The sequence below is a fragment of the Bubalus bubalis genome, chromosome 4 (assembly GCF_019923935.1).
Source record: "Bubalus bubalis isolate 160015118507 breed Murrah chromosome 4, NDDB_SH_1, whole genome shotgun sequence".
NCBI lineage: Eukaryota > Metazoa > Chordata > Mammalia > Artiodactyla > Bovidae > Bubalus > Bubalus bubalis.
The window spans coordinates 44,998,844-45,017,930 of NC_059160.1; the positions used below are offsets into that span (position 1 = coordinate 44,998,844).

The window sequence follows — 19,087 nt, forward strand, 5'->3', positions numbered from 1 at the left end:
CTTAGTAGATGATAATGTTCCCTAGTGGCTGAGATGAGGTCCGTTGTGTATCTTTTTTACATCTCCTGTCACCTTGTTTATACTACTGTTTGGTAGTGATTATAGGCTAGAGATTATCTTTGGATTTATACCATTTAAAATTATTTACCGGCTTTTATATTGGAGGAGGAGAGATGGGTACAGGAATAGAGAATTGGATAAAGCAGAAGGCAGCAGTGGGGCATGGGGAAGGGAGTGGCTGACTCTAGAAGCAGCAGCTGGGTTTAAATCCCATTTTCACTCAGTTTATTTATTCATTAAATATGTATCAAATGCTGGCTGTGTGCTGGAGACTGTTTCGGTTCTGTGGATACATGATTGGATAGAAGTAACCAAAGCCTGCCTTTGACATTCCAGTGGGGAAAAGCAGATGGCAGCCAGACAGACAGGCTCACTGTGGCAGCTCATTATGCTATGGAGAAGGATGATCAGGTGAAGGCTTGTAGGGAGAATCACAGACCAGGTCACTTAAACAACAGAAATTTACTTCTCACAGTTCCAGAGGCTGGAAGGTCAAGATCAAAGTGCCCTAGGGTTGGTTTCCACTGAGGTCTCTGTCCTTGGCTTGCAGTCAGCCGCCCTCATCCCTGCTGTGTTGCTGTGTCTGAACCTCCTCCTCCTCTTAGGACACTAGTCAGATTGGATTAGGGCCCACTCTTAGTGTCTCCTTTTCACCTAATACGTCTTTAAAGACCCTCTCTCCAAATGCAGCCACATTCTGAGGTCCTGGGGGTTAAGGCTGCAGCAGGTGAATTTACGGGGAGGGCATGGAACAGCCCATGAGAGGAGAGAAGGGAGTGGGAGTGTGTGTGTCGGAGGAGGCCTCTCTAACCAGGGACCCACTGATGGACACTCAGTTGTTTCTTTAACTGCTGTGAACCCCAGTTTGCTCATCTGTAAAATCTGGGTAATATTGATGAACCTGTCTCTTGGTGCCTTAGGGCAGCTAAAGTGTGGAAGGCCCTCTGCGCACTGTCTGATTTGGGGGGACCCCAGTAAATGTGTCCCCATACCCTCTCCTGCCTTCCCTTTTCCTTCTGTCCGCTTTCATCCTCTCTTCTCTTGAGTGCCACTCATTGTCATCAAAGTGCTTCAGTAACTGGACCCACGGAATGGACCGGGGATGGACCAGTTTCTAGGTCTCTCTGCCTTTCTTGTAAGAGTGATGGCACACCGCCCCGGCCCCTTCTCGTGGACCAAGTGTTCTTGGAGATGGCCCCCCTCCGATGAGCCATAAACACCGCTTTTATGTGAGGAAGGGGAAAGGCTTATGGCAAATTGGTGCAGAACTATAAATCTAGAGTCCCAGTTGCCAGCCAAAGTGTCGGATGGCTGCCGGGAGAGCTTCCCTTGCTCTGGCAGTTCCCCTGCCTTTCTGCGCTGGTCTCCGTCTTAGCCCTTCTTGACCATACTTGCTGGTGTCCCTGTCTCTGTTAGAGGAGTTGCCACTGGGACCCTTAGCACTGCACGTGGCCCATGATAAGCACTTAGTACTTGCCCAAGAAACAGCTGGATGTCTTTCATTTTGTCCATTTTTAACAAACCAGTTTTCATCTATTTTTTAAAAAGGTATTTATTGTATTTATTATTTATTTGTTTGGTTGTGCTGGGTCTTAGTGGCAGCATGTTGGATCTAGTTTCCCAACTAGGGATCAAACTCAGGCTCCCTGAGTTGGGAATGTGAACCAATTCTACTGGACCACCAGGGAAGCCCCAAGTCTTTTTTTTAATCACTATGAAGGTTGAAGTCACACTCAGGTTATCGCATTTGAAGTCTCCTAATCCCACCAAAGTGATAGTATTAATGGTCCCATTTTGTTGTTGTTCAGTTGCTCAGTCGTGTCCAACTCTTTGCGACCGCATGGACTGCAGCACACCAGGCGTCCCTGTCCTTGACCATCTCCCGGAGCTTGCTCAAACTCCTGTCCATTGAGTCGGGGATGCCATCCAACCATCTCATCCTCTGTCATCCCCTTCTCCTCTTGCCTTCAATCTTTCCCAGCATCAGGGTCTTGTCTAATAAGTCACCTCTTCCAAACTATTGGAGCTTCAGCTTCAGCATCAGTCCTCCCAATTAATATTCAGGATTGATTTCCTTTAGGACTGACTGGTTTGATCTCCTTGTAATCCAAGGGACTCTCAAGAGTCTTCTCTAGCACCACAGTTCAAAAGCATCAATTCTTTGACGTTCAGCCTTCTTTATGGTCTAACTCTCACATCCATACATGACTACTGGAAAAAACATAGCTTTCACTAGATGGATCTTTGTTGACAATGTCTTTGCTTTTTAATCTGCTGTCTAGGTTTTGTCATAGCTTCCAAGGAGCAAGTGTCTTTTAATTTAATGGCTGCAGTCACCATCTACAGTGATTTTTGGAGCCCAAGAAAATAAAGTCTGTCACTGTTTCCATTATTTCCCCATCTATTTGCCATGAAGTGATGGGACCTGATGCCATGATCTTAGTTTTTGAATGTTGAGTTTCAAGCCAACTTTTTCACTCTCCTCTTAGTTCCTCTTCGCTTTCTGCCATAAGAGTATTGTCATCTGCATATCTGAGGTTATTGTTGTCATTTTAGAGCTGGGGAAATTGAGGCTCAGAGAAGCTAAGTGCCTTGACCGAGGTAGCAGGTGAGAGATCCCAAGTCCTCTCCCTGCTCCTCTAATTTTCAGGCCAATCATTTTCTATATCTGCTTCCATTGCCTTTTCTGCCCTGTCGTCCTACTCGTCGACCCTGTAAGTGTTTGTGAAGCTAGGGGCTTGTAGACTTTCAGGCTTTTGTATACAGTGGCTGTCGGCCTGGTGACTCCCTGGCTTCTGGTGTCAGGTGTAAAGAACAACCATCCCTGCTCCGTCTAAGACAGGGCAGGGGGCAGCAGGTTGGGGTGGATGGCCAGTGTGTGACCTGGGCACAGCCTGGCTTCTGTACGGATCCATAGCTGCTTCCCCCTCAGCCTTCCAGCACCGCTACCACCTCCTAGCTATCTCCTGGCCACCTCCGAGCCCATCAGCCTGCTATTCTCAGCCTGCCTTCTGCCCAGAGCTGGGCCTGCCACCCACCAACCGTCTCCTGTGCTTGCCAGGGTGAGGAGGAGGTAGCTGCGCCTTGCCAAGTGCTCATGAAGAATGCCTCATCATGGGATTAATTACTGGCCGCCGATCATGGTGGAATTCATCAGGCCCTATCCTCATGTGGCTTCACACCTCCAACCTTCTTCCTGCACACCTGAGACAGATCCGTGTGTTAGAGGCTGAAAAATGGTGACTCTCTTCCCCTTTAAAGCAAGTTGCAGGCTTTAATTATCCTTAGGTTGAAATGGCAGAGAGCCCCCCACGCCCTACACCCCCACCTCCACCCCTGCCCGCCTGCCTGCCTTTCTGGCTTTCAAACAAGAATCTGAAGAATGTGATACTCCGTTTTGGACCTGAGCAAGGATCAGGGATCAGGGGCTGGGGCAGGATTCTAGGCCTTTCCGGGGCTTTAGCAGGCGGCCTTTGTGCTCTTGGACCCGGGACATTCCACACTGGTTGTGGTGGTCGTGAGGCGCGTTAAATTCTTGCCTCCTCAGTGGGATCCTCCGGAGGGGCTGGGGGAGAAACCCCCCTCCTAACACACTCAGAGAAATCGGGTTAAAGGAGTTTGCAAGGGGCTGGGCACAGGGGGTTGGTGGCAACCATGAGGACCGCGTCTGCCGCTTTGCTTCTGGAGGTTTTGGAGGGCACAGAAGACTCTGGGTCGTCCCACACTCCCTCCTGTTCCTGACCCATTGCTCACTGCTGGTCACCAAGTCGTCTTACCAACCTTGCTGGCTGCTCCGGGGCACCAACAGCTACTACTCCCTGTGCCCTGGAGCAAGTCACTGAAATCTCCTGGGCTTTGGCTTTGCAAAGCAGGACACTCATGGAACCTGCCTCCAGGTCCGGGTTGTCATGTGTGGTCGTGAGGTCTACCGTGAGAAGCACGGTCCTATGCCATGGGCTTTGTGATTCCCGTGTATAGACGAAGAAAGGGAGCTGCAGAATGGTGAAATTACGTTCCCAGGATCCCTGGATACGGAGACTCCAGTGGCTACATCCAGGTTGGCCTGAAGTGTCCCACCCTGCGCTGATCCCACAGTGTGTGTGTGTGTGTGTGTGTGTGCGTGCGCGTGCGTAAGTGCAGGCGCACACTCACGTATGCATGGGGGAGGGGAGGCTCCGCCCTGGGCAGGCTGGGGTGACTGAATTTGGCTTCTCCCTAAGGTAGGGGCTGCAGCTAATTCTCTCACCAGCGTTGGCTCCCCTAGGCCCAGCTTGTGGCTCAGGCAAAGCAGTGATTCTCGGCAAGCAGTAAAATAAGCAGCGCCTAGGTTTCTGGTGACGGATGTGGTGGGCTCATCCCTGCGGCCAGCTGCCTGCTCATACCAGCCAGACTTTGAGACACAGATGCTACCACGACCTGCTCTAGGAACTGTTAATTTTTGTGTAAAGTGTGAAATATGCAGGTTTTATCTTCATCCTGTGCATGGCTCCTATTTGGGTCATTTCCCCTGGAGAGGCTGCAGGCCCTGGAATGCTGCTTGTCCATCCTGGCTTCTCTGGAGAGTGTGACTCTGCCTGCCCTGCAGCCGGTGTGCCCAGGGCTGGCACATGGCTGGCTCAGTGGAGAACAGGCCCAAGGGATGCAAACAGAAGAGAGACAGTTTGCTGTTCAGTTTTGGATTTTTTGTTTCTGCTGTCCAGAGTGATGGGAGCACCCCAGGGGAGATGGCCTCCTGCCCCCACCATCCCAGGTCCTCCACTTCCCACGTGGACTCTCACTCTTGGGTCGTCCCGACCACAGCTCTGTTTCCTTGGACCTCTTTTTAACCTTCTGGAGGAAAATGAAGGAAGAAAATCCTTTCAAATAAGTTCACATTGCCTTGGAGAAGGAGGCCACTCTAATGCCCCTTTGCCTTTGAGCTGGTAACCAGGGGGCTCCTAAAAGTCCCAGGACTGCTTGAGGGTCTCTGTAGATGTACCTCTAAGATGGTACAAAGGGTTCACGGCCTTCAAGCAATTCTCAAAGGAGTCTTTGATGGCTGAAAGTGTTCAGAACCACTGATCTAGAGAGATGGGAACTTTGGGTTTCCTGTTTATAGAATGTGTGTATGTGTATAAACATATGTCTCTGCATATCTGTTTATACACACACACACACACACGCACACACATGCTCACACAGGAGGGTCTGCTCACTATGGGATTAGGTGACACTGTCCTAAGATGTAATGTGTGCAAAGCACTTTCCTGGGGCAGTGGCCTTCCTCTCCCATCTGATCTGTATTAAGCTTTTAATATCATAGCACTTCTGGGCATCTCTTCCTTGTGGGGCCAGGCCTTGAGCTTTAAGTGGTGAGGTTTTGAATGTAGTGGATTTGATCAGTTGTGGACTCTGTGTACAGAGGAAACTGGGCTCTTTCTTTCTGTCCTTGTGATCTTTCAGCAGGACTCCAGGTCCTCAAAGGACATTTCCTAACCCCCCAGATCCAGTCAGGTCACTTCATCTCCAAGTGTCAGCCTCTTTCTTTTTTAAGGCAGACGGTGAGGAGCAGGGAATGTGGCAGAGGCCTTAGGATACCTGCTGTGGCTTTACTGAGGTTGTATGGATCAAAGGATGGGAGCAGTGGGGGACCAACCATCCAACCTGTGTCAGGCGACTGGGCTGCTACAGCTGCTGTCTTACCTGCCTGAGGTTTGACAGCCCCAGAACCTTGCTTTGGCTTTGGACTTGAACTTCTCCTTGTGAACTTCACTGTGTGATCTTGGGCAAGCTGCTGGCTGAGTCTGAGACTCATCTACCCAGTGAAGGCTGAGTCAGATGGGTGTTTTTCAGGCTATCAACGGAGACTCACTGGTTAGTCCTGAGCTTATTGGTGGCAACCAGTAGTCTTAGAAATTAAATAGATTTGAATGGAGAATATGAGAGTGCCTAGGGTGTATACATCATTTTGTGAAACTTTTGCTTTACACTTTTGCATATTTATGATAAAGCTTTTAAATTAATTATTTTCTATTGTGGCTTGAGATTAAAAAAAAAAAATGGCGCCCCCAGGATGAGATGCTCCTTTGGTGGAGGGGCGGTCTTTCTGCGCTGACTTGTGTGGTTCCCACCCATAGGTCTGAGCAGAGCTGAGGTCCCGCGCCCCCCCCCCCCCCCCCCAGCTGAGCCGTAAATGGAGCTCCCTGCAAGATCAAACTCTTTAACTAAAGTTCTTTACAAAATTCTGGGAAATGAGCTGCATTCCTGGGGTGGAATAAATCATGTCGAGTGAGGCGAGGCAGGATGTGACTTCAAACCCCTCCAAGTGGGCTCTGTGAGGGCAGTGCTTGTGACTGACTCATTATGAGCGAGCTCAGCGACACCGGCTCCTTGAGAGAAGAGGCAAGACTGTGGGCGGGGAGCCAGCAGGCCCGGGGCGCCACCAAGCACCACTCCTGCCTTAGTTCATTTGGGTCCTTACAGTAGTCCTGTGAGTCGAGCTGGGCTCTGACTGCATTGCAGAGTCAGGGCAGCTTGCTCCGCTGGGGGAGCCCTCCTGTCCTTTGGGGCAGCTCGTGGCATCTCTAGTTTACAGACGGAGAAACTGAGGCCCAGGGGCCCTGTCAGCCTGGCCCAGTTTGTCCTGTTAGTAAAGCGATGGGTCTGTATTTCCCTGGCCAGTCTGGCTGCCTCCTGAGTCTGATTCTTTCTAAGATGCCTTCCTCATAAAGGTCATGAATAAGCTATTAACCATTTGGAAGGTCTCTCTGGGAGTGTTAAGTGACCACCTGATCAATTCAGGAAGATAACTGTTGACCAGTCATGTATCTCTTAGAAACAACATGGAGATTAGTGTACATCAGATTTAGCTGGAAGGGCGATGGAGAGGAAGAGGACGTTGATATGGTCCTGAATGGCCACAGATCAGCTCACTGTGGGCCTTTCCTGCCTCATATACCAAAGAGAGTCACTGAGGTTTGGGGTTATCCTTAGGCACTTTAAGAATGGGTAGCAGAGAGTCAGTTGGGCTTGGTCCTTGGAGTTTGGACCTTTTGGGAGACTGGAACCTTCCTCATTCCTAAAGTTCATCAGGGGTTACTCAACATCTATGCAGATTGGTCATCGGACCCAGGGGTGCCTGGGCCCCATCGTGGCTTTAGAGCTCTGAGCTTGGCAGCAATGGGATCAGGATGGCTGTTGGTAGTAGAGGCTGTGATATTCAGGGATTTTGTTTGTTTTTGGTGCCATTTAAACATCAATCAGCGGAGAAGGCAATGGCACCCCACTCCAGTACTCTTTTTTTTTTTTTCCAGTACTCTTGCCTGGAAAATCCCGTGGATGGAGGAGCCTGGTAGGCTCCAGTCCATGGGGTTGCTAAGAGTTGGGCACGACTGAGCGACTTCACTTTCACTTTCCACTTTCATGCACTGGAGAAGGAAATGGCAGCCCACTCCAGTATTCTTGCCTGTAGAATCCTAGGGACAGAGGAGCCTAGTGGGCTGCCATCTATGGGGTCGCACAGAGTCGGACACGACTGAAGCGATTTAGCAGCAGCAGCAGCAAACATCAATCAGAATAACAAGCTGCCGAAGGGCTGGTGGGTCCTGGATTGAGTGGTCTTCAAAATTGTCTTTTGTTTCTGATCTCCGGTTGGGCTTCTCAGCTGTTCCTGATGTGGGCTCCAGAATCCAGCCTGCCGCATTTTCCCATTGAGACTGCAGCCGTATAATTACATCTTCTCAGTATGGTTATTTTTCTGTGTTGGGTTTTAGCAAACTGTGCTCGCAGGCTTGGGGAAAGAAAAACCAGGCTATCATCAGCAGAACCAAAGGGAAGGAATAACTTTACTGCAGGAATCTGAAGGTCAGAGTTGCCCCTCGTGTGAGTGGGGAGCTCTCGAGGCTCAGAGATGCTGTCCGCAGGAGGGCAGGGTGGTGTGTTCCATGCACAGTTCCTGATGGAAGGAGGCCAGGCAGTTCTGTCAACCTTGTCAAACCTAGGGGCATGTCTAGGGGTGTCACTTGCGCCTTGCTGTTTGAGAGGGGACCCCACCTCCATGTCTGGAACAATTTGCTTCTCTGCAGTTTCTCCTGGGCAGCCAAATAGAAGCTCATTACCAAGCAGGAGAGGCTCAAGTGTGATCTCACTACACAAATATTGAACCAATTAAAAGCAGAGTCAAGGTCCAGTGCTGATGACTTACCCAGCGGCATGCGTGCCCGGCCTCTTACCTTTGAGTGAGAGCTACATTGCTGATGTGTCTGCTCCCCTCCCTTGACACCAGACAGAAGGGGTTAGGAGGGAATGGTAATTCTCCTGGACAGCCAGGTTCCAGAAGACACAGTGTGGACTGTAAAGCCTTCTCAACAGTCAAGGTCACATCCACAAGCGTTGGCTGACTGAGGAGGACTCGCTCCCTGAACCCTGGGTTCAGTCAGCACCTGAAGGAGTTCCGGGGACGACAGGGGCAGGCAGAGAGAGGTTCCAGCAGTTCCAGAATAAGGCAGGCTGTGCTGGACCAGGCCTGGGGAGAGGAAAAAGAGCAGTAATGTATGGGTGTTAGGAAAGGCTGCCTGGGTGAGTGGAGAGTCATGATGGTGCGAAGACTGTCCTCTGGGGAGCCATGGTTAGAATGAGTGTCTGGCAGGGGACAAGACAGACTGGGGCTGGAAAGATGGAGGCATTGGTTGAGGGAGTTGGTTAATCTCTAAAGGCCATGGGGATCTTTCTCTTTAGGTGAGAAGGGCTGTCGTTCTGAATGGTGGAAATTCTTTTTATTTAAGTTGCGGCATGAGCAACTGAACTGAACTGATGCAGGATCTGGTTCCCTGACCAGGAATCAAACCCAGGCCCCTGGCATTGCAAGCTTGGAGTCTTAGCCACTGGACCACCAGGACAGTCCCTGGAATTCTTAACAGTGGAGTTGTCTTTAAGCACTAACTGCTTCTGCCCTGATTAGCCGCTTGATTCATTCGTTACCTCGTGGCCCTGAGGACAGGATGGTATCTCAGTGGAGGAGACTCACCTGGGTGCATTGGTCTCCGTGACACCTGATACAGATCTATGCCCAAGATACTTTGGTAACACTGACCGCAGAGTTCCTGGGATGCCAGGCCACTTCTCACTTAGGAGGAACTGATGGAGCTGGGCAGGGCTGCCAAGGTCCCCCCTGAGCCGGGCTGTTCCAAGTGGTAGCTCACAGGGTGAGGTCTACCTCCCTTTGTCCCCCTCATGTGGCCTGGGATCCCTTTCTCCCCAGCCTTGTCATGGAACTATTTCTTCTCTCAGGTTGGAAGCCCCCCTCCTGGCTGGTCCAGCGTATTTTTTCAACTGCTGACTTCTCTTAATGCCCTCTTAAATGGAGGTCAGGGAAGGTGATCTCTTTAAAATACAAATCTGATGATGTCACCCTCTCCCACCTCCCCTTGCCCTAGAATAAAGTCCACATTCCTCAGTGGCTGATAAGATACTGGTGAGCAGCTGTGCATCCCCCCCACCCTGCTGCCCCCACTGCCAATCTCTACTCCATCTCACGCCCCCTGCCCCCACCCCCTATTCCTCACGTAGGAGGAGGGCATCTACATACTCCTTTCTGGTGTCACTCTTGAGGTTCTGGGTCCCTTGGGTGCAGGCCCTGCGTCTTGGTGTTCCCTGGGGAACTCAGGAGTCCTGGGAAGCCCCTCCAGATGGCCTCTGAGGAGAGAAGGTCAAAGGGGGAGGTTTCTGGGGCTCTGGTGCTAAATTCCTCTCTGGCCTGTCTCTGGTCTGGTTTTCTTATCTGCTGAACATCAACACAGGCCTGGGTTGGAATACTGCTAATGGAAACAAGTCCCGGCTTCTTCTGTAAGCAAACAACATTCCTGAGGTGGGGAGGGGAGGGTCCCCTCCCCGCTTCATAGCCTGGGGAGAGTGAGCAAGCACCTCAGGGTGGGGGGCTGCTGTGAGGGTGGCCCTGGGCAGCAGAGAAGCTGAATTGCCTTGTTTATATTGCAAGGCTTCTGTGTCCATTATCTTGTTTGAGCCTGATCACTGCTGCCCAGCAAGTCCACAGGGTCACACCCAGCTGGTCAGTGCCACACCAGACTCAAAGGCCAGCTCTTCTGCCACCTGCCTTGTGCACACATCCCACCAGACCAGCATATCCCAGGCCAGCACTGAGACATATTTTTCTTGAAGGATATGGGACTAAACAACAACAGCAATAACAACAAAGCCCGAGGGGACAAAATGCAGTGGGCTTCCTTATTGCAGGCATCTCAGAATCTGGGTGTCCAGTGCCTCTCAGCAGGAGGGCCATGGGACAGAGCATTTCCAACCTGCCTTGTCCCCTCGTGCAGTCACTGTCTGGGGGTCACCAGACTGTACTCTGTTGTTCTCTGTGGACTAGTAACCCAGAGAGAGTCACCAAGCTTCTGGAAGGTTTTTGTAAGCCCCGATATCATTCCAGGAAGGATTAGGATTAATCAGATCAAGAGGATAAGATAGAGGAGTTAGGAGGGGAGATCCTAGTAAGTGTCAGAGTGTTTTCTTTGCTGGGAAGTTGAGTTACAGTTCTTCCAATTGTCCATGGTCAGTATTTTTTTTTTTCTCTTTCTAAAGTGAGGAAATTGAGGAGTTCACAGCTTCAAGATCACAGGAGTGACAACTGGAGGATTCAGACCCAGGGCCATCTGGCTCCAAGTTCGCACCCATTCCACCGCATTCCATCACAGTGCATTACAAACACTTAGCTCAGGATCTGCAGAGTTGGTGCCCTGCGTGGCAGTGGTTTCTCCAAGTCCTGTCTCTGTTCTGAATTGGTACCAGAGAACATGCCTACAGCGCTTGCTCAGCAGATGCAGACCGAGGGCCAAGAGAGGCAGGAAGGGCGACTCAGGCCTTTTCCTGGGTCCCCATGAGGGTAGAAGCCACACTACCTCAACTGAGGTCCTTTCTGCTACATCTGGTGATAGATGGTAGGCACTTCCACCTTGCTTACTCAGGGGGTGCTAGGTGGTTCCAGAAAACTGTGATGGTTTATTCAGCCGTATGCAGAGCTTCTTGGGGACCAGTAACTTAGCTTTAGTACTCTTTGTGGACTGAAAGCCCTGATATGCTTTCTTTCCCTTTTTGTTTGGGGAGAATATAAAAATTAGTCCACAAATGGCTTGGGTGTTGTAACAAATTAGGTAGCTGTGACCCTGATGTGTGCTTTCAGCTTGGCTTTCCCTGTCACTTCAGCTCTCTTACTCTCTGGCTTCTTTGCAAAGCTCAACGGGATTCTCCAGCCTCCTTGAAACCTTCCCCATTACTCCTGCCTCCTCTTCACCTTGTTTCATGTTCATTCATTCTGGAAACTTTAATTGAGCACCTGCCCAGAGTCAGACCTTGAGCTGTTTGAAATTGAGATGAATGAAAGCTGGTCTCTATCCTCATGATGGTTCAGCTGCTGGATTACTGCAGTGGAGATGGGGACAGAGCCCAGAGGGGAGGGACACGAGGGAAGTCTTTCTCAGCAGAGAACGGAGCGTGGAGCTATTTGAGAGAGGGTTCCTGGTGCAGAGGGCACCTCTTCTTCAAAGGCCTGGAGGCATAAGCCGAGTGGGATGTGTAGGAATTGTTTCTAAGGAGCTGGGAATGGCTTAGGCTGAGCAAGAAAGAAAGGGCAGATTGGGGAGAAGGTCTGGGAGCATGGGGGAGATTAATGGGGATTACAAGGGGTCTACTCACCGTGCACAGAGGATTAGGTTGTATTCTGGGGAAGTCTTGAACTATTTTGAACAGGCAAGTAATATCAATAAAATAGAAAGGAGCATGCATAGAAATGGAGCTGCTGAGTCATCCTGAAGGCAGTGAGGAGGCTGGATTTGAAGGAGGTAGAAGACTCAGGGGAAGAAGAGCCAGTAAGGAGGCGGCTATGACAGCCCAGAAAGGAGGGGAGGCAGGCCTGGTCTGGAAGCAAGGAGTGCCGGCCATGAGGTTGGCGGCTGTGGCTGCTGCTGCTGCTGCTAAGTCGCTTCAGTCGTGTCCGACTCTGCGACCCCAGAGATGGCAGCCCACCAGGCTCCTCCATCCCTGGGATTCTCTAGGCAAGAATACTGGAGTGGGTTGCCATTTCCTTCTCCAATGCATGAAAGGGAAAAGTCAAAGTGAAGTTGCTCAGTTGTGTCCAACTCTTCGCGACTCCATGAACTGCAGCCTACCAGGCTCCTCTGTCCATGGGATTTTCCAGGCAAGAGTACTGGAGTGGGGTGCCATTGCCTGAGGGCCTGCTAATCCACCAGGGAAGAGTTTACAGTGACTATCTTGGGTGACCAGAGGGCCAGCGTCTTAGCCAGAGATGGAGACCCAGAAAGGAGTGCAGATTTGGGGAGAGTTCAGGTGTGATGATGGTTGTGGTTCTTCCAGGTGGAGATATCCCTCTGGTAGGTGGGAAACATTCACCCTGGGTATCATCCCTGGGTCTGATCCTGATTTGCCAACACCATCCACTAAATAGCATTGGTGAATTTCCCAGGATGTGATGGAGTGAGCTGACCCAGCCCTGGGAGCGCTCCCCAACGTGGCTGCTTCCTGTCTTCCATTAATTACCTGGGCCTCTTGATTGATGCTGGTGAACTTTGCTTATGAGTCACTGGCTGAGCTGCCATGTTGGAGACTCCAAGGGAGATTTGTGTCCTGCCAGGGCGGGTATCGATACATCTGCCTCCTTTGCCTGATTTTTTTCATTTTTTAATTGGGCATTTAGGAATCTTTACAGTCCAGTAGTGGTCATATCCCTTAATTTACAGTGTATTAAAAGGGACCGTCCTTCCTTGGTGATGATGCCATCCATGATGGTCATTGTTTGGATGCTGGGAATCGTTTTGCTGAGGACTTCAGTTTTAAGGAAAGTTGGCTTGTGCACTTGAAAGTTGGGAGAAAATTTACTAAGGAGAGGTCTGGGTCCCTGATGCAACATTTATTCATGTTTATCCCTTAACTCAGCAGTTCTCAACTGGGGGTAGTCCCCCTCCGCCACTCCCTACCTTTGGCAATGTCTGGAGAAGTCTTTGGTGTCAAAACTGGGGACAAAGTGCCCCTGGCATCTAGTGAGTAGAGGTCATAGATGCTACTAAACATCTTCCAATGCACAGGACAGCCCTCGCAGCAAAGAATTACCGGGCCCTACATGTTCACAGTCCTGAGGCTGAGAAGCCCTGCCTTGTGTGGTCACATAATTTCATAGTTCATGTGAAACTATACCTTCTTCTCCCTTGGCCTGGAATACTTTCTGACCTTCTCTCCCCTCCCCCTTCAATATTTTACCCATCTTCACAATCCAACTTGAATGTTATCTCCTGCGTGAAACTCCCTTGGGCTTCCAAGTTTTCCAATGAATTACCTCTTTCTCTTTTCCTATAAACAAGTTGCTGTTCCTCTGTCTTCCTTCACGGAGTCTTGATCCATGGTTGGTGGAATCCACAGATTCAGAGGGCCGGCTCTACGTCCTCTTCATCCATATGACCAACCTGTCTTTTAGACGCTCACTGTATTTGATGCTGGGCACAGCAGTGAAAGGGAGAGAAAACCAAGGAGCTTGCTCTCTGTCCACTCTGTACTCAGAGTCTCAGATTGGCACTGTCCTGAGTGGCACATGTCTGTCCTGTCATCTCACTACATTAAAGCTCCTTGGGTCCTTTGCACCTTTGTCACAATATTTTTGCACGTAAAGCCTCAGTACGTATTAGTTGATTGAATAATTAAATCTCATGGGTTGGAAAATTTCTATATTATTTCAGCAGCTACTTTCATAGACCCTTCGTTAACAGTGGTGCTAGGGCACCTTTTCACTCCGCAGTGGCTGTAAGGAGAAAGAGAAGGGGCCTGTTTACCTGTGTTCTCTGGGATGCGGGTGGGAATTGAAAGAAATCCAAGGAGGCTGCTTGCAAACTTTGGTGACTAAGCTGAAACAGGGCTCTGGTCTGGGTTGAGGCTGCCTGGGGCTCTGAACTGGAACCTTGGCTTAGAGATCTTGAATGGCTCCCCCAAGGCCCTCACCTTACTTTTAGCTCCGCCAATTTAAGGTGGGGGAGATGGGGTTTGCAGCCTCGAGTTGGCATCATGTCTGTTTTACTGGTTTGCTTCCCCAGGGTGGGTTCTCAGGTCATGCTCCCCCGGAGAGCTCCCGGGAGGGGGCAGTCTGAGTAGAAACTGAGCAGGGCATTGCTGCTGAGTGGCTCTGAGTTTGAACTTGGGTTTTGTGACTTGTCTCAACCTCATTTCCCCCACCATCAAATGACTATGATGACATGCATGTGTGCATGCTCAGTGGCTTTGCTTCAGTCGTGTCCAACTCTTTGTGACCCCATGGACTGTAGCCCACCAGGCTCCTCTGTCCATGGAATTCTCCAGGCAAGAATACTGGAGTGGGTTGCCATGCCCTCCTCCAGGGGATATTTCCGACCCAGGGACCAAACCCATGTCTCCTGCATTGGAGATGGATTCTTTACCACTAGCACCACCTGGGAAGCCCTATGATAACATACCCCTTATGAAATGATTATGAGGCTTGAGAAAAATGAAGACACAGGCCTGCAGTACTTTGAGTTAAGTACAGTGAGTTAAGACGGTAGCTTTCAGATGAATTGCAATGACTTTGAAAGCTCAAGCCTAGAACTTGGTCCATGGAAGGCTTACATAAATCCTACTGTCTAGGAATGGAAAAGTTCACTGTGTTTGGACCACTGATTTGTCCTAGTACAATAAATTCTGTCTTCAAGGGGCTGGCAGTTTCTTTTCCTGACAAACACACAAACAAGTATAACAAAAAGAGAACCAACGGAAGGGAGGGAGAGAAAGGGTTCTTTGGGAAAACAGGAAGGAGTAATAGATCCAAATGGGTCTTTAGGGGTAAGGGGAGAAGGCAAATAATCGAGGAATGACATTTTGGGTTGAAAGCAGAGGTTTTTGGTCAACCTATTTACTTTCAGTTTCATCATTTCCTGAGAATCCTAATTTAGCCTCTGGTTGTGTCCTCTCGATTATGGCCTAAAAAGGCAACTCCTTGGGCTTCTTGGAGTTGGACTGGCACCCGCAGGAAGCCAGCATGGGAAGGGCTGGCCTCGGCCTGATCCGATCTGCAGAGCCAGAGCCGCCTCCTTTCTCCTTAACCCCTTGCTGGCCTGGTCCTGCTGCTTCCCAGGACTTCTGAGGTTCCCTATCTGACTCTTTCCTGCAGACAGTTCTCTTAGTGCTGGTGTGCCTGCTGCATGTGGGTACCCTAAGTGGCCGAGCACATCAGTCTGCTCTTGTGGAAAACATGTTGATAATACATCTGGCGACCATAAAAACACTTGGATGTTCCTTTGCTCCCATAACTCCACTTGAGAATGTATCTCAAGGTGGTCCAATAGATAAGAGGAAAAGACCTAGTAAGTGGTGGTTTTCTTTTTTTCCTTTAAACAAAACAAAATAAGACAACCGCCCCACTTTGAAATATTATGCAGCCATTAAAAGTGATTGCCAGTGAGGCTTTGGAGTCAGAGGTCCTAGGTTCAAGTCCCCACTCCTCCAGCTGTGTGCAGGAGTGGTTACTTCCCTCTCAGAGCTTCTTTGTCATTACCTGCAACAGTGAAGCATTTGGACAAAAGTGATCAACAGGCAGGCTCTGTGGGGCCCTGTGGGGAAGTGGTCAGAGTCAGAAGGGAAAATACAAAATGTGGAATTCCCTGCTCTGCCTGTGATAATTGAAAATAAAAATCAAGTGTTTCTGTGAACCAGGACTAGAAGGGACTATTAAAACAGAAAACTAATTTTTGTGGGGAGAATGTCAGGAGTTTAAGTGGTGGTGGGGGGGATATTTTTCTCTCATTCTGTAAATTGTTCTGTTACACAGAGTTTTAAAAAAATTTCAGAGGCCGTTTAGCACGGTCCCAGGACAGGGCAGGGAGAAATGGCAGTGTGCTGGCTGCTGCCATCAGGCAGTCCCTCCTAGTGTCCCTCTGTAACTGTCCTTATTTCACTGCTCATAGCTCTGGACAGGGGTGGCTTGCTCCACCTGCGTCCTTAGAGCTGAGCATTAACCTGTCTGCAGCGCTGGCTTCCCCTTTGGGCACTGGGGTCCAGGAGCCTCTACCTAACACAGGTGAAAACAGGAGCTCAGCTGCAGCCCCGTGCCCCCTTGAACCCTCAAATGTGGACGTTCCCTTCAGGGTCTAAGTGGGAGGGCTTGAATAGAAACTCCATTGTTTATCATGACCTTTGTGGCCCTCCCCACTGGTCAGGCCCATGTATTGATCTTGGCATTGCTGGTAATGCATATCATTCCAGCAGAGTTGCTGAAGCCAAACAGCTCTGTCCTTGGCCTGGCCAAGCGGGAGTGTTTAATGAAAACTTCTGAGGTGCTGAGGCCAGTGGGGATTCCTCAAGCTCACCGTCTATGGGGGCTTGGCCCTCCCTGGAGGCTGAGGTCTGAGGGTGCGGGGTGTACCTCTCTCTTACAGGAAGTGTATGCCTGGCCTGCAGGTCTCTGATGGCTGTCAGAGGTAGACAGTGCAGACCTATACCTGCCCCCTGCCCTCCCACTGAGGCTTGAAGGTAGGGCAGAACCAGGAGCTTAAGGTGGAGGGGTTGGGTGGAGTCTTCCTCTGCTGCCTACTGTAAGTTCATGGCCTCCAGGCTCACTGAAGAAAGGGCAGTTTACCCACATTCCCAGGGAAGGTCATGTGCCCACGGCCTGCAGCCAGGTAGCCGGCTTGTTGCTGCCCCAGGGTTGGAGCTGCTGGGGTGAACTGGAGTTTGATGAGAGCCAGGAGTCATTCTGACATCACTGATGCTGCTGGCTGTTGAGAGTGACAGGCCGAGGGAGCGAGAATGCTGTTTCAACCTGCTCTGTTTTTGACAGGCTATAGTGTCCACACCGGAAGGCTCATTCTCAGCCTCCCCACCTGCCTGCTAATGCCCAGTAGATATCTGATGAATGTCGTGGAATGGGTCCCCCTGTATTCCTGGTATTCTACTCAATTTACTGGCAGTTTTAGCCCCACTAAAATGTTGGACGGATTTCTTTTGCAAGACCCCAGGCATAAGTGTGTTGGGAAGAGCCCAAACCTAGAGATCAGGTAGATCTGGGTTAGCCCATGATGAGGCTGAGCGACTGTGGGTGAGTGACTTGCCCTCTCTGGGCTGTTTCCTCATTTGTAAACTGGGATACAAAGAGGTTTTTTCCCCCAGGGTGATTGATGGTTAAGTGAGGTTGTGAATAAACCGAGCTTGATGTTGGTGGGTAGGTACTTAATGGTTGACCCCCTTCACTGGGCTGGGTTGGTGGAACTCTTAACAAACAGTGGGCTTGGGGTTGGGGGGAAAGGGTTGAAGTGGATCCCTGTTTGCATCCCGGTGGGAGTCTGTCTCGTCCCTTACCTATTTGAGGTCTGAGAAAAGGCGAAGAACCAGCAGCCAGTGAGGCCTGTGCCCAGTGATTGTTGCAGGCTCTTGAGCTTGGTGGTGACGTGACTGGGGAGGTTGGTTTGGGGAGCCTGAGGGCTAGGGTTTTGTGGAGGACGACTGGCCTGTGGTCAGATGGACGGCAGAGAGGCAGAGGACAATTGGTATTTGCTCTGGCAGAGGGAAGCCTCTGACTTGCTTGAATGGCCAGTGTGGAAGTGAGGACAGCTGGAAGTGGGCCTGTCCAGCCCCCCATTCTCCAGCCCCACACAGAAGATGAGGCCAGCCAGGTGGTTTGCAGCCATCCCATTCCTGCATTGTTCACTGCTGCCTAACTCTGGGCTCTGCCTGCTTCTTTTGGGGGTGGTCCCTGCAGGTGGCTGGTGCCCCTTGGTCCCCTGAGAGGGGCTGCCAGGGTTTGCTGGGAATGTAAACAAAGCCACTGACTGAGCTTGCTGGGAGGCTGCCAGGCTCTGCTCCTTGGACTTGCCTTCTCTTTGTTGGGGGTGGGGGTGGTGGGGAGCTAGCAGATTTCCTGGAAGACAGCCTCTCCTGGAGTGAGTCCAAGGGAGCCCCTCAGCCTTGATCTGGAAACCATTTAATGAGCCCAGATAAGAAGGCCTGGATGGCCCAGATTTTCCTTTTGTTCTCTGCACTCCAAGCCTCCCTGGCATCGCAGTTCCTGCTGGGACCTGGAAGCATGAAAGACTCTGTGACTCTAGATGTGGATCTGGGGTCCTCCTGGCTTCCTGGACCTGGGGAGGGGGCCTTGATCTCACAAGGGAAAAACCTTTCTGTGTCGTAAGCTAGGCAGTGAGCTTCTGGGCTGTTCCTCTGGTGGTTCTGGCTGGCTCTGTTCTAGATCAGGGCATCTAAGTCCTGCTTTTGATTCACTCAAAACAGCTGTCCTCCCAGCTGATCCCAGCTGAGCCTCTGAGCAGGAATAAGTACTGTGGTTAGGCTGTGGGAAGCGGGAGTTAGAGCAGGGAGCATGAGTCCTTCCTAGGTAACTTTGGACAAAGCCCCTTACCTCCAGAGCTTCTGTTTCCTCATCTGTAAAATGGGATAATAACACTTACCTTACCCACCTTACAGAGTTGTTAGAATGAGCATCTTCTGAGATAGAGAAGTGTGTGTGATAGTATTTCATAAACTATAAAACCACTCATATGTGAGGGGTTCTTATTTTATCATCTTTGTTTTGCAAATGAGCTTCAGAAAAAGCAAACACACATGGGCTTAAGTTCTCCTGAGCTATGAATTGTGAGGGTTATGTTTTCACATTAGGCCCCAAAAGGGAAGCAGTCATTACTTACTCTCCATGTTTCCTGGAGCCTGACTTCTTTCCTTTTCGCCTTATTTCTTGGGGCAGTGGAATTAAAATCTGTTGGCAACATACTGGTGGTGTGTTTTCTTCTCTTGGTTGACTCCATGAAATAAAGTTTTTTAAACTGGAGACTTACTCTTTGCACTTGTAGTCAGTTGTCTGTTTTGGGCTAACTGGAAATCTGTTGTTGTTGGAAGTCTTCTTAAACTGTGTGGTCACTTTCCTGGCCTTAGTGGGTGTAGCCTAGTGTGACTATAATTACATCTGTCCAAGATTCTTATTATGCTCATCATTTGGTACAATTGTTGTTTATAG

At 50.2% G+C, this 19,087-nt stretch overlaps 1 protein-coding gene across 1 annotated transcript in view; it reads left to right on the top strand.

Moving 5' to 3' along the window:
• Positions 1-19,087, top strand: part of MYH9 (myosin heavy chain 9) — an 85,720-nt gene that overhangs the window by 11,377 nt on the left and 55,256 nt on the right. The gene's annotated exons all lie outside the window — the stretch shown is intronic.